The sequence below is a fragment of the Nelusetta ayraudi genome, unplaced genomic scaffold (genome assembly GCF_046127955.1).
Source record: "Nelusetta ayraudi isolate G7.1 ecotype Tasmania unplaced genomic scaffold, CSIRO-AGI_Nayr_v1 ptg000178l, whole genome shotgun sequence".
Taxonomy (NCBI): Eukaryota; Metazoa; Chordata; class Actinopteri; order Tetraodontiformes; family Monacanthidae; genus Nelusetta; species Nelusetta ayraudi.
The window spans coordinates 356,955-384,027 of NW_027466227.1; the positions used below are offsets into that span (position 1 = coordinate 356,955).

The following is a 27,073-nucleotide window of genomic DNA, read 5'->3' on the forward strand; positions in this document are numbered from 1 at the left end:
CACCTCATATCCAGCATTGATTTATCTGTTGGTGATTAATTATAATGTATCATTTATTTTATTTAAATTATATTTGAACTGAATTGGATTTGTTTGTAAAAGTGAGATTTATTTTCATTGATTCATGTGGTTTATGTTGAGACCTAGTGGAGAAGTGGGTATGGCCTACAGAAGGTTTGAGTACACAAGTTATTCAGATATGGAGAATCCCCATGGCAGGACTTCAGGAGATATATAATCAAAGTGTTAAAGCAGCAGAAATGAAACGTCAGTTGAGGTCAAGGTTACACAGGTCAGAGGTTGTGATGGCTTTTATTGTGAGAATATTGAATCATTGAAATATAATGTTTGAGCTCGTAACAAAGTTAGGATGATATAACATAATCACATAAAATAAATGATCTGGTTTCCTTCTGATTCATTGACGTCCTTCTGAAATCTCCACACAAACATCTGGCAAGCATCAAAACCATGAATTATTTTGAGGGAAACTTCTTTTGTCTTACTTATGATTCAATTATGATTTGAGTTCCCATCACAGGTGTTGTGAATCACTTTATCTTTTCCACATGATTTCCTTATTTAAGATCATGAAGCAGAAATAAAGTCTCTTGAAAAGTATTTTTCACCTCCAAAATGAAGATGTTATAGAAGTCTGAAGTGAGAGCAGAGCAGTGTGTTGTTGATGTGTGGAACCTTCATGCTGAGATGTTCCAGCCGTGGATGATGAGAGCAGAAGCAGTGGTTGTGTTGCTGCTGCCTTCACTGAGCAGCTGCTCCAAGTCCTGCTTCTTCCACTGAGGATTCAACTCCACCAGTGGCTTCTGGGACGTCTCTCCCAGTAACCACAGCAGCTTGTAGGGAGAAGCAGTCCGCCAGCCACCAGGCTGCACTGGGGTCAAAGGTCGTGACACGCCCACACAGTGTTGGTGCGTGCAGCTTGCTGTTTGGCTCCACTGGTTGTAGTTCTGTCAGCCACCACTAGATGGAGCTCTCCTCTTCACTCTCCTCATCCTCACCACCACCTGCAAAGATAAGAAGAGACAGCAGGAGTCAGGACTCACGGTCCTTGAACGCATCATCACAGAGACGTTGACTGTTGATGGAGATGATGGAGTGACTGGTGAGAAGAAGCAGACTCTCAGTCACATGTCAAGTGTGGAACATCAGAAGGTCATGTGACCATGGAGTGTTGGACTGATACTGAGGCCTGATGAAGATGAACTGATCAATAATTGGGTGGTGAACTGAGAGAAGAAGCAGTTTGGCAGCAGATGTTGGATGAATGAGGAGCAGCTGGACGACACCATCCTCCTCTCACACTGTGACTGGGAACACTGGACCTCTGCTGTGGGATCAACTGGCTTTGGTGCTGGAACAATCATCCACTGGTTCCAAACCAGTACTAACCTCACACTCTCCAGTTGATGGTCACTGCTGTAGACAAGATCCATCAGTGGCTCCTTCACTGATGACTCCTTCAGGGGGTTCATATTCAGGTCCAGCTCTCTGAGGTGGGAGGGGTTGGACTTCAGAGCTGAGAGCAGCCAATCACAGCTGAGCTCTGACAAATTGCAGCCCCACAACCTGAACAGAGAATAAATGATGGAGTTTATAATGATAGAGAGTTTTTCCTGGGTGTCATCACTCTGAAAATCAAAGTGAAATGTCGACTTCAGAATCTGCAATCTGCAATCTGACCACTAGATGGGAGGATTTTACCCACTGTACCTTCAAGCACAGTTTCATTCATTACTGTCACAAACCAGTGTCTGCAAATTGAATTTCCAACAGCAGTAAAGTGAAAATCATGACGACAACAACAAGAGTGATAGAAGTTGTAGAGTGAAGAGGGTGAACTGACCTCAGAGTCTCCAGTTTACAGTCTGGACTCTGCAGAAAACCACTCAGCTCCTTAACTGATGAATCCTGAAGATAGTTCTCAGCCAGGTCCAGCTCTCTGAGGTGGGAGGGGTTGGACTTCAGAGCTGAGAGCAGCCAATCACAGCTGATCTTTGACAACCTGCACCTCTCCAACCTGAATACGGAATAAATGATGGAGAGTGTCATTCACAGTTGGGTGTGCGCGCGCACGCGCGCGTGTGTGTGTGTGTGTGTGTGCGTGCGTGAGTGCGTATGTGCGCATACATGTGTGTGTGTGTGTGTGTGTGTGTGTAATTTAAAACCAGTTTTACACATTTCTAATGGAATCAAAGTGAACTCCAACAAACTCAATTCAAAGTCATGACAACAATAACTGCAGCAGTTGTAAGGTGAAGAGGGTGAACTGACCTCAGAGCCTCCAGTTTACAGTCTGGACTCTGCAGAAAACCACTCAGCACCTTCACTGTTGAATCCAGAAGGCAGTTCCAACTCAGCTCCAGGTGTCTGAGTTGGGAGGGGTGGACTTCAGAGCTGAGAGCAGCCAATCACAGCTGAGCTCTAACAAACTACATCTCCACAACCTGAATAGAGAAGAAATGATGGAGAGTTTTTCCAGGGTGTCATCACTCTGAAAATCAAAGTGAAATGTTGACTTCAGAATCTGACACTAAAGCAATCTGACATCTGACCACTAGATGGTAGGATTTTACACACTGTACCTTTCCACCCAATTTCATATGCTTCAAACACAAAGCAGTGACTGCAAATTGAATTTCCAACAGCAGTGAAGTGAAAATCATGACAACAACAACAAGAGTTATAGAAGTTGTAGAGTGAAGAGGGTGAACTGACCTCAGAGTCTCCAGTTTACAGTCTGGACCCTGCAGAAAACCACTCAGCTCCTTCACTGTTGAATCCTGAAGGTGGTTCCAACTCAGGTCCAAGTGTCTGAGGTGGGAGGGGTTGGACTTCAGAGCTGAGAGCAGCCAATCACAGCTGAGCTTTGACAAACTGCACCTCCACAACCTGAATAAAGAAGAAATGAAGGAGAGTTTATAATGATGGAGAGTTTTTCCAGGGTGTCATCACTCTGAGAATCAAAGTCAAAAGTCGACTTTAGAATCTGACACTCAACAAAGGAGAGAGGGTGAGTGAATGAGCGCTGAAATCTGACCACCAGATGGCAGGATTTTACACTCTGTACCTTTAAACCAGGGGTGCTCACACTTTTTCAACATGCGAGCTACTTTTAAAATGACCAAGTCAAAAAGATCTACCTACTATACAATCGGTGTGTGTGTGTGTGAGTGTGTGTGTGTGTGTGCGTGTGTGTGTGTGTGTGTGTGTGTGTGTGTGTGTGTGTGTAACGCACATGTTTTGCTAGCAGCATCTCCCAGGATCTCCGGTGCTTCTGCTGTGCGTGACTTTGAAGCGTATTTTCCGAGCGAGGCGTCAAAACAAAATTCAGCACATCGGACATTATGACCAAGGGCCAATTCCAATTCCTCCCTTAACTCCTCAATCTCAACCCTCGCCCTTAACCCTCAATCTTTGGCCCTCAATCTTGGCCCTCAAAAATAAGTGTAAGGGCTTAGAAATGGGACACCCCTTAAGTGCAGTTACGTCTTCAGACTGTGGGGGGCTGCCTTACGCCAAAGCTAAGTCCAGTCTGTCAAGAAGATGACAACGACGAAGAAGAAGGAGAAGAAGAAAAAGACGATGAAAAAGAAGAAGTCCTCCGTCGCTACACAACGAGGTACACAAGTAACGTGAAGCCGGGACCGCCGGTCCGGCTGACAAACATCGTAAAGTAAAAAAAATAAAAATATTACGCAACAACGATGTCAATAATCCATAAAAAACTCTTAAACTAAGACAATAAAATGGTTTCGTAATATTTATATCTTTATTAACTAAGAAAATACTTCCATTTGTAGCTCGCTTTTTCGTCGCCATCTTTTTCGAAGATGTCTTGGCGAAAATACGCAATGCCTTCTGGGTAGCCCTCACTGCCAAGGGTGGTCCTGGAGAATCTCAAATTGAGGGCGATACAGCCCTTAATCTCCTCCCTCAACTGGACGTTCTTAGAATCGGGACAGCATTTGCACCTAGCAGAGAGCGCGCATTTTTGAGATTGAGGGTTGAGATTGAGGGTTAAGGGAGGAATTGGAATTCACCCCAAGATCAACCACAACCACCGTGTTTTCTAATCATTGACTTCCTGCCTGAACCATTCTACCTGCTGTAAGTGACGAGGACTACACTCTTAAAGCTCTCTCTCTCTCTCTCTCTCTCTCTCTCTCTCTCTCTCTCTCTCTCTCTCTCTCTCTCTCTCTCTCTCTCTCTCTCTCTCTCTCTCTCTCTCTCTCTCTCTCTCTCCGACCTAATGGGCACCCCTGTTTCAAACCCAGTTTCACTCATTTCAAACACAAACCAGTGACTGCGAACTGAATTTCTAACAGCAGTGAAGTGAAAATCATGACAACAATAACAAGAGTGATAGAAGTTGTAGAGTGAAGAGGGTGAACTGACCTCAGAGTCTCCAGTTTACAGTCTGGACTCTGCAGAAAACCACTCAGCTCCTTCACTGATGAATCCTGCAGTTGGTTCTGACCCAGGTCCAGGTGTCTGAGGTGGGAGTCGTTGGACTTCAGAGCTGAGAGCAGCCAATCACAGCTGAGCTCTGACAACCTGCAGCCCTCCAGCCTGAATAGAGAAGAAATGATGGAGAGTTTATAATGATGGAGAGTTTAGAATCAAAGTCAAATGTCGACTTTAGAATCTGACACTCAACAAAGGAGAGAGGGTGAGTGAATGAGCGCTGCAATCTGAAATCTGACCACCAGATGGCAGGATTTTACACTCTGTACCTTTAAACCAGGGGTGCTCACACTTTTTCAACATGCGAGCTACTTTTAAAATGACCAAGTCAAAAAGATCTACCTACTATACAATCGATGTGTGTGTGTGTGTGTGTGTGTGTGTGTGTGTGTGTGTGTGTGTGTGTGTGTGTGGAACGCAGATGTTTTGCTAGCAGCATCTCCCAGGATCTCCGGTGCTTCTGCTGTGCGTGACTTTGAAGCGTATTTTGTGAGTGAGGCGTCTCCGTCAGTTTACGCCAGGATTGCAGGCTCACGTGACAAGCACGGTAGTTTGGCGTGTATTTAAAGAAAACAACAGCTAAACTCTTTTTGCTGTCCCTGTCTGCTCTCATACAGAATGCAGTACAATGCAGTATCAATACATTGATTTTAACAATTATTATAGTTTCAGATTTAAAATGAAATCTGCTTTATGTCTCCTTTATTTGATCTGAGCGGTGCAGAAGCCGATTCGTCTCATTTACCTTTGACTGTAAAATCCAGCACATATAAAAACAAAATCCAGCACATCGTACATTATGACCAAGATCACTGAGTTCCTGCCTGAACCATTCTACCTGCTGGAAGTGACGAGGACTCCACACGATTGACCTAATGGACACCCCTGCTTCAAACCCAGTTCCACTCATTTCAAACACAAACCAGTGACTGCAAATTGAATTTCCAACAGCAGTGAAGTGAAAATCATGACGACAACAACAAGAGTGATAGAAGTTGGAGAGTGAAGAGGGTGAACTGACCTCAGAGTCTCCAGTTTACAGTCTGGACTCTGCAGAAAACCACTCAGCTCCTTCACTGTTGAATCCTTAAGGTGGTTCCAACTCAGGTTCAGCTCTCTGAGGTGGGAGGGGTTGGACTTCAGAGCTGAGAGCAGCCAATCACAGCTGAGCTTTGTCAACCAGCAGTTCTCCAGCCTGAATAAAGAATCAATATTTGATTTCTTCCATGGTGTAAATGTCATATTCAGAGTCATTTCTCCCTGTTGATGATCCAGATGTGCAGCTGTTGGGATCACTGAGTCATTCAGTGACTTTCCTTGCTCCTTCAGACGTTCAATGGCCAAGTCAACAGCGCGGTTCAGTCTAAGCCAGTAGTCAAAGGCATCCTCACCCTTCCCAGGAAGAGTGGTGTAAAAGTCTGCTAATGGGAGTGGTGAACACGGAACAGAATCAAAGTGCTTCCGCAAGAGACCATAAATGGCATCGGGGTTACAGGTGATGTTAATACCACTGTTCCTGGTCCAAAACCTGACAACATCCTTTGCTTTGCCACCAAGATGAACAAGGATCTCCTCCGCTTGTTCCTCAGGTTGCAGATTCCCCCTCTTAATGAAACTCCTCATGAGCTCCTCCCACTCCTGGACGGAAACAGAGTCTGAGTTGTCTCCTCTGAAGCAGGGGGCTCCTTCAGCTTTCGATGAGGGACATATTGCAAATGGGACACGTCAAAAGCATTTGTGGCAGACACATTGGCATGGCTAGGTCGAGGGGTAGCACTATGTAAAGGGGAACTGGCTAGCATATCAGCATGGGCAGGTGAAGGGGCAGCACTGAGTAAAGGGGTAGTGACAGATGCACTGTGAGAGATAATGTCCTGTGCCACCCGCTGGCTGACCTGTTGAATCAATGCATCACCCATCTGACCTACAATACTAGCAGCAATAACATCAGGGGTAGGTGCAGGGGAACACATGCTGTGCCTGTCCAGGACAGGGGAATGCGTGCCCTGGCTAGCAAGGGCATGAGGGTTTGCATCCGAGTTGGGGGGAGGGATAACACCAGTACTGAGCAAGGGGCGCCCAGGTGTACACTGATTACCCAACACTACATCACCCCCCTGAACAGGACTCTCAAACAGTAAACTTGAAGGATGCATAAAACCCCTCCCTCTGCCAGCACCAAAAGGAGTTACAAAAACATTACCCTGAGGATTACTCATCTTTCCAAAAAGTTAACAAAACACAATACCACAAAACAAAAGGATGAAACCACAAAAGGCCTAGACTGGAAACTGAAAAAAAAAAAAAAAAAAAAAAAAAATCAAATAAAAGTACATAAACCCTCTATCTGATGTCTAACACTGCACAAAAGCAACACATCTGACCGACTTCAGTGACCGCAGATGAACAGCAGCAGCAGAACAGTCCCCGGGTCGCTCTGCAGCATCGGTAGCACAACAAAAGAGTCTCGAGTCACGGCACCAATGTGACCTCTCCTATTCTGTCCTGCTTGCTGTATAATGAAGACTTGCAGAAGTCAGGTGTGGAGCAGCAGTTTATTCTCTGAAACAGAATGGCACACAACCATAACTTGCTCCGTGAAACTTGGTCACCTCCTGCTTCATGGGCTTCCTCTGTACTGAAGTAGTGATCGTATAGTTGTTGTTTCTACAATACAAATAATATTAAAAATAAAATACATTTTTCTACAAAATACCAAAAAATGCCATTCGCAATTTCAATAATTCGCTCCCTAAAGCTCCATTTTTATACACTGTAACATTCTTCCAGTTACACACACATACCTGAAACAGAATGGGACACAACCATAACTTGCTCCGTGAAACTTGGTCACCTCCTGCAGAGACAACGTGCTCCATATGAGAGCTGTGTGCTGCTAATGGACATGGTAGCGTGCTAATCGTTTTTAATAGCAATAAAAATAAAAACGAACTTTGCTAAAAAATAAAAAATAAAATAAAATAAAATAAAATAAAATAAAATAAAATAATTAAATGAAAGACACCAGCACACATTTAAACACTGAAACACAGTTAGATGAAGCATAGCTCAACTTATTGCATTAATTTCTGTCTCAGCAGGGAGGAGACCGTCTCACCTGCTTCATGGGCTTCCTCTGTACTGAGGATCGCCCAGAATGCAAAGCGCTAACTTCAAAATAAAATACAAAATAAAATAAAAATAAAATATAAAGAGCCATGGCTGTGCCCCAACCAAGTTTAACATGATTGAACACAATTTATTTTGTGTGTGTGAGAGAGAGAGAGTGGATGACGGCTTGCAGGTGCGGTCCTGGATGTCGGCTGCTGATTGGACGCGCCACGGCTGAGAAGGAGGAGCAGTCGAGCCAGCCTGACTGTCATCCCTCCTCCGCTCCCAAGTCTGCTGTTAGTCACTTCTGAAATGGTGTTAGAGCACGCAGCCGTAGGTAGTGATGGCCGATGGAGGCTTTGTTGAAGCTTCGACACTTGTTTCAAAAAATGGTTCATTACTCGAGGCTTCAATGACACAGTGCTCGAGGAGGTCATCTAGTGCTCAATAAAATGAAGTGCAATAGAAACGTGTTCATTGTTTCATAGGTTGTTTGGGATTTGATTCGCCATGCATTCTTGTTGGACAACACTACATGGTTGTACGGTTCAATGCTGACACAATAAAATAAAAATGAAAAATAAAGACAATGTCTCTTTTTTGGCACGACTGATTGTAGTAGACTATAGCTCTATACTTAGCCTGACAGTTTGTGCAATGAATTATATTATATCCTAAAACAAGACTAAATAGCCCATAGTTTAAAAATATGTTCAATAGTAAGTGTTCAGTGGGTCAGATGTCAAATGTGATCTATTTAAAATGTAGAATAGATGAGCTAAATAACACATATATAATACACGTTGATGGGAATTGAACCGTCGCCTCAGTCTTGCAAGTCCAAGATTGTCATAATGTACCACAAACCCAAATCACACTCCCTTTTTTCATCGAAGCTGTTTGAGTAGCGTTAGCACACCGTGATTCCTCATCAACTACAGGCCTACACTTCAAATAATTATGAGAAAAATCCAACGTAAAGAGAGCACTTCCATTAGGAAATAGTCAACATGAAATTTCGTCTTCTACTGACACCTGCTGGTCAAATTGAATAGTTGCAAATATTGTGAAGAAGTTGTCATCTAATTCTAATCCTAAACAATATGGCCATTCGAAGTGAAGTATTAAGACAATTAATCAGGTTTGTACTGCTTGATTGAACACATTCATCCCGTTCCAGTGCACTAAAACCCACTTCCCTTCAGGACCGTGTCAGCGAAGCCAAAACTTCCTTGAGTGACGCTGTTTCCCAGCATGCAATGCGAGCTAGCGATTCACAATACTATTCCATCATAAACATGGATGTAAAAAATAAAAAGGGACGAAAAATGAAACTTCAGGAACACCAACCATTGCAATACAAGCAGAACTGGGCCGAAGTTTTATATTATGTACACCATAATACAGCCTTCTGGTGGACAAGCCATACTATTTAATCCGTGTCCTCCTATGGCACTTCCGTGGGAGGAAGCTCGTCGTAGAGGTCACGTGCTGGTTGCTCGTCACTCCACAGATCACCTCGGGAAGGTCGTTGCCCTTGCAGGGTACCTGGTTCAGGTGAGTATATGGAAAATATGGGTCAATGTGGTCAGTCGTAACAAGAGAAGCTTGCTGGCAAAAGTAATGCACTACAAGTGGATGTGACACTTTTTTCTTGTTTTGTATGAGCATTTAAAAAAAACAACAACATAATAATAATATGGATTTTGACCATGTATGTTTTGGAGTTCATTGAAAGAGGTTAATATATATATGTATATATATATGTATATATATATATATATATATATATATATATATATATATATATATATATATATATATATATATATATGTGTGTGCGTGTGTGTGTGTGTAACTTTAACTAACTTATCTATTTCTATCCATCTATCAAACTTACTATCTAGGGATCTATCTACTACTAACTCTCAAAAAACTAACGGACAACCAAGAGCAACAAAACCAACCTACTGCAATTCGTATATTTTAGTGTGTGTGTGTGTGTGTGTGTGGGGGGGGGGGGGTTAAAAGGAGCACAGTGATGGTTCCGCAGCATAAAGTGTATCTTCAGTTTTCGATTGTATGTGTGTGAGTCCCTCAGGTTCAGCCCAGCTGATTTAGTGTTCGGTGAGAGGACCCTTGCGTCTGTTAAGGGGTAAGTGGCTTTCCGATGTTAAACGAGTAGAGAATAATGTGTTAGATTACGTCATTTTTTTTCCGTGAACGCTTGCATCGTGCTTGTGAAACTGCTCACCAAACTCTTGTCGCCAGCCAGTCTAAAATGAAGCGGCAGTTTGACAAGAAAGCTGTGGCTCGAGTTTTTGAGACAGGCGTTGTGTGTTGGTATTGTTGCCGTTACCCGTTTCCGGTTTGCAGGCTGGTTTTTCTGGTCCGTATGTCGTGGAGCGCAAACTTTCCGATACAGATTATGTAGTGCACACTCCTGATAGAAAACGATCGTCCTGTGTCTGCCACGTCAAAATGTTGAAAAGTTACGCCCGGTTCACACAGGACGCGGAAGCGCCGCGAAGTGAAGCGCTGCGAATCGCCGAGCGCTTCCATTCAGCGCCCATGTTAATCAATCAGTGCGTTTACATGCAGAGCTTAATCGGACTAAGCAATCATTCGGTTTTCTCGTCCAATCGGAGTTCTCACCTTGGTCCCCGTATACATGCAGCTGAGAAATTCAAATTATTGACGGGTCCTCCTCCCAACACTAGGGGGTGGAGTGAGTCTTTTCAGCCGGTCAGCTGCTTTCGGTTGACATATTAAATCTATTATGATATGGAATGATAGTTCATAATGTACGTGTTACTTGCTTTGCAGATAAGGTGTACCCTATTTCTTGTGCTCCTGGTTATTTTAAAAGGCAGACAAGAACGTTTTTTGCATTTGGAGGGCTACAACAACACTTCGATTCCAATCGGAGTTCTCAAACTCCAATCATAATCCAATCCAATCATAATCGGAGTAAGGTGTTTACATGCACGTGAGTTCTCCGATCATAATCGGACTAAGGCAATAGTTCAATTTTCTCTAGTGCCATGTAAACGCACTGAATGTAGTGGTTCAGACCAGACGCGAACAGGCGCGCGGCTCGTGCCATTCATTTCAATGGAAGCGGAAGCGCCGCGACAACGAATTTCGCGAGCGAGGCTCCAAATGGTTCACACCAGACGCGAACAGCTCCGCGACGGTCGACAAGCGCTTCTGCTCAGCTGCACTCTTTTTTTCACTCCCACTTTTTCACTTCTTTTTTTTTTCTTTAAAAAAAAAAAAAAATAAATAAATAATTTTCGTCATTGCCCCCCCTCGCCCCGTAGCCAGCCCGCTCCATAGCTCACTTTTGTGTGTGTGTGTGTGTAAATAAATAGAAACACGCACTCAGGTGTCCATCTCAAGACAAAACCTCTTTCTTAATGATCATTGACCGGCATCTCTAGGATCAAACAGACGTATTTTGATCAAGTCTTCCTCTGTGTGTGTGTGTGTGTGTGTGTGTGTTTAATCTCTCTCGCACTCTGATACAATGTACTGACAAATATAACATACAAATATGATATATGATCGAATTTGTCATTGGGTTTTTATTTTGAAATTAGTTTATTTTGAAAATTCACCGGATTTTCTCGTTTTTATTGAGCGACTTCCTGTACTATTGACGAGGACCGCTCGCGGCTCGCGCACGAAATAGAGCAGACGCCGAAACAACAAATGCATGCCGCAAGCCGCGCAACCACCACATTGATTAACGTGGGCGCCGAATGGAAGCGCTCGGCGGCGCTTCGCTTCCACGTCCAGTGAACTGACGTTAAATGCATGGCGCGATCCGCGAGGGGAGCCGCGCGCCTGTTCGCGTCTGGTGTGAACTACTACATTGCTTAACATGGGCGCCGAATGGAAGCGCTCGGCACTTTGCCGCGCTTTGTGGCGCTTCCGCGTCCAGTGTGAACCGGGCGTTACGTCGCTCGGAAAAATGTGTCGCCTGAGCCTCCGCCCCCTCCGTGCCCATTGGCGGAGGGAGGGCTCATGAAAAAAAAAAAAAAAAAAAAAAAAATCGGTGTTCCTTCGGCGCGCCAGGGAAACTCTGAAATTATGAATAACTTAAGCTTGTTTTTGTCCCATTTGCCTGCATTAGCCCGTCATGATATTGTTAAATTAATTGAGAGCCACCCACTATTGTTTTCTGACCACCCCCGCCGTACGTCAGTTTTGCACCATGACATAGAAGTAGAGGGACATGCCACAAGTAAGCAGCACGCACACAGAGTCAATTCTGGGAAGTTAAGAAAGAAGCTTTGGCTCTCCTTCTGACAGTGCCCATCTTGATGTTAATTTGGGGTCAGGTTTTTACAGACTATGATGCCCTCGTGGTCCTGGATAGGATGCGCAATCAAACCAGCCGTACATGCGGTGGTCTCTGCTCCTGTAAGACTTCAATCTCCAGATTTGCCACAGGAAGGGGGGTTGATAAATTGTGTTGGCAGATGCGTTATCACGTGTACATGTGGACTAGCTGCGGAATTCTTATTTCAGGGGAACTGAGGTTTTTCTTGTTTAGTTTTGTTTGTAGGTATGTTAATAGGGTTTAGTTCTTAAGAGAGGGGGTGTTATGACCCACAGGTGGGTCTAGGTGCCTCTATCTAAATAACTATTACCAATTTTAAACGTTTAGTTTTTTACTACTACACAAATGTAAAGTCAAACAACATACGCTTACAGAAACTCACACAACAAAATATAAATTAAAATGTGTAAAACAAAAAGAAAAAAAAAATCAGCATTCAGATAACAGTTTTGTCCTTAAGTGAAGATTGACAATGAGAAAAACCAAGAGCCTCATCTTTGTGCGGCTGATCCTGTTTCTTCTCTCTGTAAATATCTGCCCTGTTTTGGAGAAGATTCTCTCTGAGGGGACTGATGTTGCTACAATGCACAGTCTCCATGCCATCACATGTGTAAGGCGTCGGTAAATTGAAGCCTGCAGTTTGCAGTTGCAGCTGTTGCACGACAAAACGGGTCAACCAACCCGACAAACGACCCGGGTGATAATCGGCTCCGATCGGCTTGCGATGGAATTGGGACACCCAGGACAACACCACCTTTTTTTTTACCTGCCGCACGGAATGACGTTGAGCGTAACGTACGCTAAATCATAATATCGCGCCAGTCAAGGTCATATCGCGGGCCTGTCCCGCTCACCAGATATCCAAGAAGGTTGGTGAGGGCTGAGCGGGCAAAACCTTTGGTGACTAAGTACCGAAGGGGTGAATTTTTTCTCTACCTTTTTGCGCCTGAGTAAAAAAAGGGGGCACAGGGACGCCTGTGCAGCTACAAGTAATAAGTCTAGACAGGGATGGGGAAGAACCAGAGCAAAGTGGCTGCTGCAGTTCCCCAGGGGGGACAAATTGTGGACGACATGCGGAAAAAATACGGTCCAGATTGTCTTGATATGTTGGATGTTTGGGTTGAAAAGTATGGTTTCCCAGAGGGAGGATCACTGAGTATGGAGGAATTGAGAAACCTCCGGGATAAACTGAATATAGCCGAGGGAAAGGTTACAAAAAAGAAAAACCCAAACAGGTGGGAGATTCAAATCATCAAAGATCATGAAAGGTGTTTTTCATTCTGGAAACCTGAAGCAGAGGTCAGGGACAGGAAACAAGTAAAGAAAGGTGTGAACAGCGCTGGGCGCTGGAGCACAGGGGTGACAGAGATAACGCCAGAGGGTGCACACACTCACACACACTCCCCAGAGGAGGGAGAAAAGGAGCCACTCACACACGAGCATTCAAATGCACCAAATCGTCTGTATCCTTCTCTTACAGGCCCGAGGGACCCTCTCCTGGACATGCCTGTCTTCCCTCCTCCCGCCTGCCCTCATCCAACGCTACCACCGTACAACCCTGCGCACTCCAGCACCGACGCCGCAGCGTCGCCACGTTCATCAGGACTGCCGTCAACCAAACGGCCAGCCTCATCACTGCTTTCAGACAAGGGCTGCTCCCCCAGATCGCCAAAGCAGTTAACAGAAGCTGCTGCGTGGGGATTGAAGATGCCCGGCTGACAGAGGTCCGACGTCATGCAGTGCACGCTGAGAGGCTTCTGCAGGAGGCCAGCGATGCAGAGGACAAGAAGATAAAGCGTGCCTCCCTCACCATGATGAAGCACCTCAGTGACACGGCGAGACGGCCCTACAGGAACAACGACAACCGACGAAGGGCGACTAGCGGAGACAGAGGCGAAAAGGGGGCGTGCCACATCTGCGGCCGCATGGGTCACTGGGCCAGAGAATGCCCTGACAAAGGAAGACACCGCGGGCAGAACCATGCCCACCGCAGCCAAGAGAGTGATCGCGAGGACCGGAAAAGAGGATCCAGAGGGGACCAGGACGTGTTTATGTAGCATAATTGTGGCAAAGCACTGTTCCTGCTTTTGTTGTGGTTTGTGGCGTGTGTGAGAGTGATCAGTGAGCAGGGTGCAGTTACCCACTTCTACCAGTGGAGGTCGTGTTCGCCCCGGGGAATAACGCTAGAGAGGTCTCTCAAGTGGCTCGTGAGACCTATGTGGAGCGAACCGTCGTAGCGGACGTTAACGTGTGTGTTATCTGTTGTGCTTCCACAGGTGAGAAGGGGAAATGGTTGAAAATAAGAGCAAATGTATGTGTGGCTGTTTCGTAATTGAAGTCTGAGATCGAGGGTATGTGAGTTAAATTTACGTTTTGAATGTATCGTCTCCGAGTGATTACCTAGCGAAGAGGAAACAACGGCTAGAACGTTACTAGGTTACCAGGAGGCGGGGTTGACGCTCGGTTACGTTAGTGTTCGTTTAACGTTATGGGATGTTTATTCAGTAGAAATGTGAATATTTAAATGTATATGAGTAAGATTGAATGTGGGAAACGACATGATTAATAAGTTCAAGTCGAAGTCGGGTATGGATCTGTGTTTTGAAATGTAAAAAGTAGATAACGCTCGAGAGGAAGTCTCTCAAGTGGCTCGTGAGACCTATACGGAGCGAACCGTAGTAGCGGACGTTAACATGTGTGTTGTCTGTTGTGCTTCCACAGAAAACCAAAATAAAAGCTTCTAAAGAAACAAAGAAAAACAAAAATAAATGTGTCTTCGCAACATTACCACGCTACATTTACGTTTGACTATCTGCTTTAATATAAAACCGCAAAAAATGTGTTTTATAATTTTCTTTATATAATCTACAAACGTATTTGTATGATCCAGGGAAAATTCCATGTTTGTTTGCGAAACTCATTGGAAGAATGAAGAAAATCTGTTCGATTGTTATTGTCATGAACATGAATCACAAAACATAAATATAAAAATATATATATATATATATATATATTTTTTTTTTTCCTGTGTCACTTTAACAGAGACAACACCATCTGTAATTACTATGTTTGGTTGCATTTCCCTGGCAGGCAAAGATAGATGGAAGAGACATCCTTCTGGGTGGAAAATGGGACTGGCTTGTCTGTGGATGGTGGAGGCTCGCTGGGCTCATCAATCCGTCCATCCATTCACCTTGTTCGTCTCATCCTGACTGCAGCACGCCACTGTGGAGGCTTGACATAACACACATTAGATTAATAACAGAAAAGCAAAATGTGACTGATGGTGTATTATTTAGTGTGCTTCAGTTATAATTCTCATAATAATGACTGTTTTGCTGGCTTCACACAATATATATAATTGGCCTGTCTTAGTTAAAAGCCCACTCACCACGACAAGGTGCAGGCCAAGAGTGGGAACACAAACACAGACCAGAAACGAACAGGACAAATTCAGACAAGACTACAAAAAACACAAACACAAATAACACTAATATCACTTTGACCACTATCTTTTTTCACAATAACTTTTATTTCTTTACAAATTGAACCTTAGATTGTGTCACAACAAACTAAATAAACCCTTGAAACAGCCAACAAAACATGAAATAACACTTCATCAATATTATAATGAGTATCCTCATAAATGATTTCAAGATAACTTTCAACACTTTCTTACAATTTTTTTTTTACGTCTGCCGTAATGATTTTCAAGTTTTTTTCATGTGAATATTTTAACATTGAACATGTTAACTGAACAGTCAATGTAAAATCCCTTCATTGTTGCTCTGACCTCTTCATCATTTGTGACCTCTTCATCATTGGTGATCTGTACATCATTTGTGACCTCTACATCTACATCAGACACAGTATGGCTGTCACATGGTTCCTGAATCACGAGAAAACTGTCTTCTTCCAAGATCTCTGACACCTCTTTACATTTTTTAGAATATGTGTGGTCAAAGATTTGATCAAAATCACGTGTGTGTGTGTGGGTGTGTGTGTGACTCACTTACCTTTTGTTTGGTAGACATGCTCTTACCTGATTTGAAGAAACTAAAAATGGTTGGGACAGCTGTTGAAGTTAGGCACTTTCTCTCACCACGCAAAATGAAAGATTTCTCCTCAAAGTGAAGAGCACACAGCCTGGAGTTGTCATTGGGTGTCCAGTTTTTTCTTCTCACATTTTCCACCCATTTGTGCAACCTTTTTCTGTTCCCAAAAGGAAAGCTGTAAAAAGCAAAACATTCCAAAAATAAATGTACAATATTTTTTTTGTGTAATTTTACTTAAAATTGGGTATGCAAACATATTTAACTAATTTAAACTTAAACACAATGCAGACAGTTGTGCAGAAAGTTTAGTGTTAGCTAAAATATCGGGCACACAGACGTACTTATTATGTATACATTTCTTTCCATTGTAACAGGTCACTACCAGATCTGCAATCCATTACCTAGAATTGGTTTTCCTTAAACTGATGTACAGGATTACTAATCTGACTTTGATGGGCAAATTTGACAACAGAATACAATTATGAAGCACTAAAACACAGGACCACAAAACAATTAAATGCATGATGAAATGCATGATGAAATAATGATATGCTTTGTTAAATGAAATAAAAGCGCTGCCGCCTCACAGCAAGAAGGTCGTGGGTTCGATTCCGGGGCCCGGACCTGGGACCTTTCTGTGTGGAGTTTGCATGTTCTCCCTGTGTCTGCGTGGGTTCTCTCCGGGTTCTCCGGCTTCCTCCCACACTCCAAAAACATGCATGTGAGGTCAATTGAACGTTCTAAATTGTCCGTAGGTGTGCATGTGAGTGTGAATGGTTGTTTGTCTCTATGTGGCCCTGCGATGAACTGGCGACTTGTCCAGGGTGTCACCCTGCCTTCGCCCTAAGACAGCTGTGATAGGCTCCAGCAGACCCCCGTGACCCTGAATAGGAATAAGCGGGTATAGAAGATGAATGAATGAATGAATGAAATCTTTACTGAATGAATGACACATTTTATTTCACTCGTCGTTTATGTAATTATTATTTTTTGCTCCATAGCTTTCATGATTCAGCATTACATGTTAAGAGTGATGAATTGCATGAAAAGAGAGAGCACTCGCTGATAAATTAACATGGTATACTGTTTAATTCCATGAGGACGACAAAATATTTGCAAATTTGTGTTAGCTACACACACCGACAGGTGCAAGAGAAAGGGAGGAACTTTCAAGATCGTTGAGTTTTTATTTTTTATTTTTTTAGTTCTGATGAAATAAATAGACCAATCATTTTATTACTTTGTCTGCTTTCCAAAGAGGTTATTAATTAAAAAAATATGTGTGGCAGTGCTGTTATGGTCCATAGAGAGTTGCTTCAAAGAATTATCATTTATTATTCAGTGGCACATTGCTCACTTGTTTAATACACAAATAATAGTATATTATTATAATAATACTATTTTATTAATATAATAATAATAATAATAATAATAATAATAATAATAATAATAATAATAATAATAATAATAATCATTATTATTGATAAAATTTTGAAACAACAATCGTCAGTATTGTACTGAATTTTGTACGGTTCGTGAGCGCGCACGTCTGTCAGTGACGATCTCCACACTGACACAACTGCGCATGCTCTATTATCCCATCAATGCGAAAGTCAAAAGGTTTTTGGGAGCCATGCGCTGGGTGAGCAACTTCATTGAAAGGAATGGGACGCCATCTTGGACTCTGGGGGCTTGCCGCACTGTCACGCAGGTTGTGACGTAGCGGGCCGGCGACGCCGACAGGTATGATGTGCATGATTGATAGTTACCATTCGTTCCCGTTAGCGAGAGGATTAAAAACAAACAGACACCATAATGGCATCAAAATGGACTTATCCCAGCGGTGTGGAAAAATGGAAGGAAAAGAAAACTGATCAAGAAAAACTTGCAAAGGGGAAAGGTAAGTTATTTGTTTGTGATGTGGGCTGGAGAGGTGGAGGTGAAACGCTGTTGTCTCCCCCCCCCAAGTTTGTTTATTTGTCCTGCTAGCCAGCTAGCTAGCGTCGAATAAATGTTAGCTGGCTGGCTAATATTTGTTCGTCATGAATCAGCGTTTTTGTTGACCCCTGTCGACGCCCGCAATTGACCCCCGTCCTCTGCCGACGCCCGGCGACATCTGCTGAAGGAAGTCTATGCAAATGATGCAGATTTCTCACCTCCATTTTTTTTTTTGGAGGATGCTGTCAAATGTAAAATATTGGCCTTGATGAGACAAACACGTAGGTATTTGAATGACGTCTGTAGCACTTTTCTAAAGGAAACTGCAGGCATTTGTGTGTTGACAAAGAGGGAGAAGAGGTCTAATCATCATATGCCTGTGTATGCAAATGATGCATATTTTTGACCTGCATTTTTTTTTAAGTGGCTGTCAAATGTAAAATATAGGTCTTGATGAGACAAACACATGGATGTTTGAATGACGTCTGTAGCACTTTTGTAAAGGAAACTGCAGCCATTTACAGTATAGTGTGTGTGTGTGTGTGTGGAAGTAGGGATGTGCGATACCACTATTTTTCCTTTCGATACGATACCAGGTGATACCAAGGCTAGTATCCCGATACCAATACAGATACCGATACTTTTAGATGTCCAACTTGTGTATATGAAAATGATGACTTTTACAACGAAAACTCGTGAATGTTATTATAAAAAATGTATTTTATACCTATGTATAAGAATTAAACAAGCTGCCAAATATCAGACTTTGTTTTAATTTTAATCAGAGAAATCAAATCAACAGGTCAACTGAAAATCTGAGCAAATCTCTCTCAAAAAAGAGAAAATAAGAACAGCTGCTCTCAATTCAATATAATTCTTTTTGGACCAGACAGAGTGGTCTTCAGGTTAGAACTTGACAGAATATGTCTCTCTTTGGGAGTCATCTATGAAAAATTTAAAGATTCTTGATGTAAAAGGAAGTCTTTTTATGGGAAGTATAACTCACATACCACCACAAATAGACTAAATCGCAACTGTTTTACTTGAAATGTGCCATTTAAGTAATTTAATTATCATGCTTTTCCAACTTAAAAGTGACACTGAATTGTGTTAAGATGATGGCAGGAATGTGAGTTAAATGAACAAATACATATTGTGCTGGGAGGAAACATTTTTATCTAACTAAATAAATAAAATATGTTTTAATGAAAAATTGACAAACATTCTGGTATTTTATGTAAATTTATCTTATCTACGTCTATATGCCTGTGATGGTGGGCACTGGGATGTATTTTCACTCCACCTGGATATTGCCTTTCTCTCTGCAGTGCTGGTTGGAAATTGCGCTAACGTTGACGGGGGGAGGGAAGCACGCTATCGCTGTCGCGCTACGCTAACGTGTCGGCAAAGTTAACGTGCCAAGTTTCTTTGCGGGGGGCGGGGGGGACTGGACTCCAAGATGCTCCTGCTGATCACTGCTATGCTGGAGCTGGAGATGTGGCCTGTGATGTCTGCACTGGGAGGAAACTGAAGGCCCTCAAGTCCTGTCTGGTCTGTCGGGCCTCCTACTGTGACTCTCACCTCCAGCCTCATCGTGATGCTGCTCCCCTACAGAGACACAAGCTGGTGGAACCCAGCCAGCAGCTCCAGGAGAACATTTGCCCTCGTCATGATGAGGTGATGAAGATGTTCTGCCGCACTGATCAGAAGATCATCTGTGCTTTATGCTGTATGGATGAACATAAAGGTCATCAGACAGTGTCAGCAGCAGTACAGAGGCCTGGGAGGCAGAGAGAGCTGGAGGAGACCAGGCAGAAGATCCAGCACACAGAGGAAGACCTGAAGGGGGTGGAGTCCATCAACGGCTATGCTGATAAAGCAGTGAAGGACAGCGAGAAGATCCTCACCCAGATGATCCGTCTGCTGGAGAAAAGACGCTCTGAGGTGCAGCAGCAGGTCAGATCCACACAGGGGGCAGCAGTGAGTGGAGTCAAAGAGCTTGAGAAGAAGCTGGAGCAGGAGATGATGGAGCTGAAGAGGAGAGACGCTGAGCTGGAGAAGATCTCACACACACTGGACCACAGCCAGTTTCTCCACAGGTTCTCCTCACTGCCAGCACTCAGTCCGTCTCCAGACTCCTCCAGCCTGGAGATCCGTCCTCTGAGATACTTTGAGGACGTGGCAGCAGCTGGACCAAGCTGAGAGATGAAATACAGCAAGTTCTGCACAGTGCACAAACGTCTGTTATTATCTGAGGAGAACAGAAAAGTGACATTCATGGAGGAAGTTCAGTCTTATTGTGATCATCCAGACAGATTCACTGACAAGAAGCAGGTCCTGAGTAGAGAAGGTCTGACTGGACGATGTTACTGGGAGGTTGAGTGGAGAAGGGGGAGGGACTTCTGTGGTTTATTTTAGGGGGTTGGTGTAGCAGTGGCCTACAGGAACATTGGCAGAGCAGGAAGGTCAGAGGAAAGTAGATTTGGATTCAATTGCTGTGTCTCAATTCAGGTTCTGCATCCTTGAAGTGCGCATTTTGAAAGGAAGTTGCGTCATCGCACTGCGCGAAGGCTTGTCCCAATTCCCGAGGGTGTTTAGGACGCTCAAAATGCGCACTCGTAAATACGCACTCGTTTTAGCCGATTCCAAGGATACACCGCTACTATCCTTTGCGTACTTGGGTATCCCATGATGCTTTGCGTGCTGCTGCAAAGCATCGTGGGATCCTGGGAAGTCAGCTGAAATTAGCGGCATGTACTGGTTAAGACACGACATATAAATCTAAATATTGATGTTTCACATAAAGTATCCAGTTTTTAACGTAGGATTTTATTTATTTGAACATTCAACGGCATCGTTAGATGGCAAACCAATGGTTAGCGTGATCCTATAGAAACGTCACTTCCGGGGTTGGCCAGCCGGAGGGAACGGCGGTGACGAAACGAGGAAATACGCCGAAGGCTAGACCGTCCCGAGTGGTTACCGGGGAGGCGGGGTTTGGTCCGTCCTTCTAGGCTGGGAACTCTAAGAACGCTTCCTTCAGACGGAGGACACTCGGCCTCAAGGGTGCAGAACCTGAATTGAGACACAGCAAATGACAAATCCTGGAGTTTATATTGTTACCCAGGTGAATATTGGTTTCGTCACAACAACATGAGTACTCGTGTCTCAGGTCCTCGGTCCTCCAGAGTGCGAGTGTACCTGGACCACAGAGCAGGTCTTCTGTCCTTCTACAGCGTCTCTGGAACCATGGAGCTCCTCCACAGAGTCCAGACCTCCTTCACTCAGCCGCTACATGTTGGACTTTATGTTCCTTCAGGTTCTTCAGCTGAGTTGATGAAAGTGTGACTGAAGTCGTCAGAGAGACTCTGAGCTGAATTCTCACCTTTGATTCTTCTTCTGTCTTCACGTTTGTTACCCAGTGTCTCCGGCTGTCAATCACAGGGTGGGCGGGGCCTGGGCGCCACTTCCTGTTGGTGCTCCTGGTGACTGTTGTCCACCTGCTGGATGTTTGTGCCACGTTGTTTCTCTTCCTCTGCAGCCCATTCATCCCGCAGATTAATAATGTGTCATTAGTCCACATGACAACTTTATTACTGTGGAAACACAGCTGAGGTCTGTTTCCACTCTGGACCTTTCCGCCCTGACCTTTGACCTTTCAACAACTCATCCATCTGATCAACCTTCTGACTGTTGATCCGTTTGTCAACAATCAGATGAATGCATGTAAATATTGTGAGAGAATTTTGTCTTTTGATTCTGCTTGTTGGCTCAATGTGACAACAGTCAATCAATAAGTCATGAAATATACCATCAGTCTATACTGCATAACAATGTCAAGTCAATGATCAACTGTTGAATTGAAGCAATAAAGCAACAAGACAATCCAGATAAAGTCTCTGCTTGTTAGTAGATTTCTCTTCTGTCAAGATCTCCATGTATTCACCACAGACATTTAGAAAGTCAACACCATGAAGACAAGATCAAAGTTTCAAAAGCACATCAGTCAATGTGGGAAACAGCTGATATTTATCTGGCACACACACACACACACACACACACACACACACACACACACACACACACACACCACTATTTTACAGAACAAGTAGAGAACGGGTACTTTACTGACTCATAGTGTATTTACTTTATTGCATCATAAACAATGTTCCCTCTAAGCTGCTTGCTTGCGCAATCGCGCACTACTTGCACATTCTCAGCGCACAAGGAAATCTATGTAGCACATAAAATAAAATTAATCAGAAACGTATTAATTAATAATTTTAGAGCTTTTATTAGGCGGCGCACCGCTACGCCTTCAGAATGATGATTTTTTATTTTTTTTTCTTCCAGCTGCACCGTATGAGTCCAAAAGGCAGAGAAAGTTTCCAGGCTTTAACAGCCAAGCGGTGAACGCACAACCATCACGCACACACAGCACCACCTGCCGATGAACGGGCACCCGCAACCAGGGTTCTTCCTCCAGCTGCGCTAATGTCCAAGCCCAGTGCACCCGCTTTAAACCCCACCACCACGCGCCAGAAGCTTTTTAAAACATTCAGCAATCAATCAATCAATCAATCAAATTTTATTTATATAGCACCTTTCACACAAAGGCTTGCAACTCAAGGTGCTTAACAGAAATTAAAATCAAATATTAGTGAAGATAAAAGAAAAATAGAGCAAATACCATCCACCCATGTCCTCCCAAATCACATACAGGTTACCACCCCCACACACACACACACACGCGCACATACAAACACACACAAAACATCCCAGAGAACAGTTTAAAAATAAGTAAGTAAATACATAAAAAATGTCAGTCAATCAGCACAATAAAAATTGAAATGGCAAGGCACTGAGACCTGTAGTAGGAAACAGCCACCCACGGGGATCATCCATACCGAGAGGGTCCCTAGAACGATGAGACCCCTCCCAGTGAGCAGGCCCCCTACAAGGAAACACTGGAGCTAAAAACAATGCAGGAAAAGGAAGTTAAAACAATAATAATAGTAACAATAATGAAAATAAATAAAAAATAAAATAAATAATATAAACTAAACTAAATTAAAAAACTATAAGATTGTAAAAAGTAAAAAGATATACAGGAAATAAGATAGTAAAGATAAAAATAAGATAAAATATTCAATAATCCTAAAAGCTTTAAAGCTAAAAAGCAAGACAAGTAAAATACAAATTAAATAAATCACTTAAAAGCCAAACTAAAAAGGTGAGTCTTAAGCCTCCCCTTAAAAACATCAACAGTCTCTGCAGTCCTGATTCCCTCTGGCAGGCTGTTCCAAAGTTTCGGACCGTAGTGGCTGAACGCAGCCTCTCCATGGGTTCTGGTCCGAACACTTGGAACAATTAATAGGCCGGTTCCAGAGGACCTCAAGATCCGCGAGGGCTGATAAGATAAAAGCATATCTGATAAATAAGATGGTCCAAGACCGTTAAGACACTTGAAAACTAATAAAAGCACTTTAAAGTCGATCCTGAATCGCACAGGGAGCCAATGCAGTGATTTTAAAACTGGAGTAATGTGATCCCGCCCCCTGGTCCTAGTAAGCACACGAGCGGCTGAGTTCTGAAGTACCTGTAAGTTACAGATAGTTTTTTTCGGTAGACCAGAGAGCAGGGCATTGCAGTAGTCTATCCGACAAGAAATAAAAGCATGCATCAGCACCTCTGTGTCTGCCTGGGAGAGAAACGGGCGGACTCTAGCTATGTTCTTAAGATGATAAAAACCCGTCCTTGTGACGTTTTTAATATGCGCAATAAAACTAAGCTCAGAGTCAAAAATGACGCCCAGGTTCTTTACAGATTGTGTTGGTTTAAAATGATGAAGTTTTGGTAAAAGTTTCTCTCTCTTGCCTTCAGGACCAATAACTAAAACCTCTGTTTTGTCCTGGTTGAGCTGTAGGAAGTTCGCTGCCACCCATGACTTAATATCTAAAATACATTTTAAAAGGGTATCAATAGGCCCTGTGTCATCAGGAGACACAGCAATGTAAAGCTGTGTATCATCAGCATAAGAGTGGAAGGTGACGCTGTGTCTCCTGATGACATCCCCAAGGGGAAGCATGTAAAGATTAAAAAGTACTGGACCTAAAATTGACCCTTGGGGAACCCCACACTTAATTTTATGTTTTCCGGAGGAACACGCATCCAAACTTACGAAGAAATAGCGATCTGTGAGGTAAGAACAAAACCAGTTAAGAACAGCACCAGAGAGGCCCACCAGGTTTCTGAGTCTGTTTAATAAAATGTGGTGATCTACTGTATCGAAGGCAGCGCTTAGATCCAGTAGCACCAGGACTGTGAGTTTATTTGAGTCCGCATTACACCTCATATCATTTAAAATCTTTACAAGGGCTGTCTCGGTGCTGTGGTTCATCCTAAATCCAGACTGATATTTCTCTAAGATGTTGTTTGTACTTAAAAAATAATTTAATTGGTTAAAAACAAATTTTTCTAAAATCTTACTTAAAAATGGCAAGTTGGATACAGGTCTGTAATTGTCAAGAATAGTTTGGTCTAAATTGCTCTTCTTCAGAAGGGGCCTCACCACTGCCGTTTTAAAGGCAGCAGGGAAGACACCCGTCTGAAGAGAGCAATTTACGATGTATAAAATCTGTTCCTCAAAGAATCCATAAAATGTCTTTAAAAGTGATGTGGGAATTGGATCTAAAAGGCAGGTTGTTGGGTTTACCTGGGAGAAAACTCGACCAAGTGTCCTTGCATCAACCAGGGCAAAACTCTCCAGTGTTTCCTTGGATAAAAATGACAGTCCAGATGTATTAAAAGATACATTTTGATGCGCTAAAAGACTGGACCTGATGCCATCGATTTTACCTCTGAAGTGGCCTGCAAAGTTCTCGCAGAGAGCGTCAGACGGCATCTCAGGGTTTTTTTTAAGATTATTATTAGTTAAAAGGTTGAAGGTGGAGAAAAGATACTTTGAATTATTTTTGTTTTCTATGATAAGTTTTGAAAAATGGGAGATTCTTGCCTGTTTGATTGTATTATTGTGACATTTTAGTTGTTCATGAAGAACTTCATAATGAACGGTGAGTTTGCTTTTTCTCCACCTTCTCTCTGCACTCCTGCATTGTCTTTTTGATTTTAAAATTTCTGGTTTATGTCTCCACGGGGATAAAAGCTGCTTTGGTTTAACAGTTTTTGTTAAAAGTGGAGCCACAGAGTCTAATGTGGATTTAAGTTTGCTATTAAAATTTTCAACAATAAAATCACAGGGTGCAGGTAAAATTTCAGCAGGAGTGCATTTTAAAACCTCAATAAAATTTGCATCCACCTCAGAGGTAAGGCAGCGTTTCCTCACTGTTCTCACCGGGGCTTCCTGTTGGTTAAAACTGGCAATGTTAAAATACACACAATAATGGTCGGACACGGCCAGATCAACAACAGAGGACACACCAGTGGACAAGCCATAGGTTATGACTAGGTCCAGGGTGTGTCCCCTGTTGTGAGTAGGCCGTGTGACGTGCTAGTTAAAATTCATGCAGTTTAAAAGGTGTAAAAACTCTCTTGACAGTGGGTCAGAGTTGTTGTCGATGTGCAAGTTAAAATCGCCAGTTATTAAAATTCTATCATAAGTTGTCAGTGTGATTGATAAAAGGTCGGAGAGCTCACTGATAAAAGCAGTTGAGTAATGCGGGGGTCTGTATACATTAATGCAAATAATTGGTGGACTGCTAAAAACAAAAGCGTGGTACTCAAATGATGAGTAACTGTTAAAAGAAACTTCCTTTGACATTAAATTGTTTTTAAAAATTGATGCAGTTCCACCTCCTTGCCAACCTGCCATCTTGTCAACCTAGTCCTGATCCAATGAATGCGCATTGCCCACCTCTGGGAATGCGAGCCGAAATGCCAAGAACTGCGGAGGACAGAGTTCTCAGCGTGGACACTGGGGTTGCCGGAGCGGCGGAGTGGAGACAAAGTCAAGTGCGTCATGTCTCAGTTCATTACGGGACAGCTTTTTTAGTTGCCAAATACGGGACAATCGCGTATTTGAGCACGGAAACGACGCAAAGTCACAAACACAAATACAAGTTTAAAACGGTACAAAAAAAGGATTGTGGTGCAAACGCAAAAAAACAAAACAAAAAAACAACACGCTGCAGGACATAAAAACATTCACTTCATCAGAGGAGCGATGCAAAGCAAGAAAACGCTGCATAACGCATTCCCTACACCGGAAGTGGAGTTGCTCCACGAGGAGCGCTCCCCTACAGCGAAGAACAGTCCCGACACTTCCAGTGAGAGTCGCCGCCTCCTACAGTTTCAACACCGGGACATCTCCCGGGGGTGGAGGACCTCCACCTGAATGTGGGAGTGGGTGTGTTTCCACAAAATATGTGTCTTCATGGTATTTAGCTTTTTAATGAAAGGACTCTTAAAACACTGAAAAATAAATGCAATATAGCTATTTTATGACTTACTGTAAATGTACAGGTAGGAGACATTTCCTGCTTGGCATTGCTGCCTGTCGCACTTCTTTCGGTGCCCACGGGTCAGTTGCAGGGTCATCAACCATGAACTACCATTCATTGACGTTTCGCCCCTTGTGGCGGGACAGTGACAGGGACGTTTGCCTCGTTGATTCTGTGGTTGTTGATGGGGTGAGGTGTTCTTTCCCCAACTCCTGTCCTTGTTTCGTTCTTTCTTTTATACAGTCAGGCAATCTTTGTAGATACGCTACTTTTATTGTATGGCCGCGAGTTATAACAGTGCTCATCAGGTAAAACACCCGGAAGCCAACGTCATCAACTCGCACCAGATGTCTCTGCATATTGCATGGAACTTGGCTGCCATCTAGTGGTTAACTTTCGTAACATCTCCTTTAACATATGGAAAGAAAGCAGTTGAAAATGGACAATAGTGACCGGATGAGAGTTACGTCGCCAGCAACAACAATAGCTGGCTACAGGTTAAACAGAAATGATTTGATAAAAATTGTTCGGCGGCACGATTTCAAAATGCTCCCAGACTTGAGATCTCTTCCTGGTTGGTTCCGTTGCAGAGCAATAAGAAAGCAAACCGAAAGCAATACGAAAGCTGATCAAATCAATCCAAAAGGTATCGACCAGATAGGCAACGCATTGCGCCG

At 43.3% G+C, this 27,073-nt stretch overlaps 1 long non-coding RNA gene across 1 annotated transcript in view; it reads left to right on the forward strand.

Annotated features, from left to right (window-relative positions):
- The first annotated feature begins 16,581 nt into the window (after positions 1–16,581).
- The window catches only part of LOC142881040 (uncharacterized), a 61,495-nt gene continuing 51,003 nt past the window's right edge, over positions 16,582–27,073 (forward strand). Inside the window, exon 1 of the long non-coding RNA XR_012925500.1 lies at positions 16,582–16,900. This is a non-coding gene — a long non-coding RNA (uncharacterized LOC142881040). The remainder of the gene's footprint in view (positions 16,901–27,073) is intronic.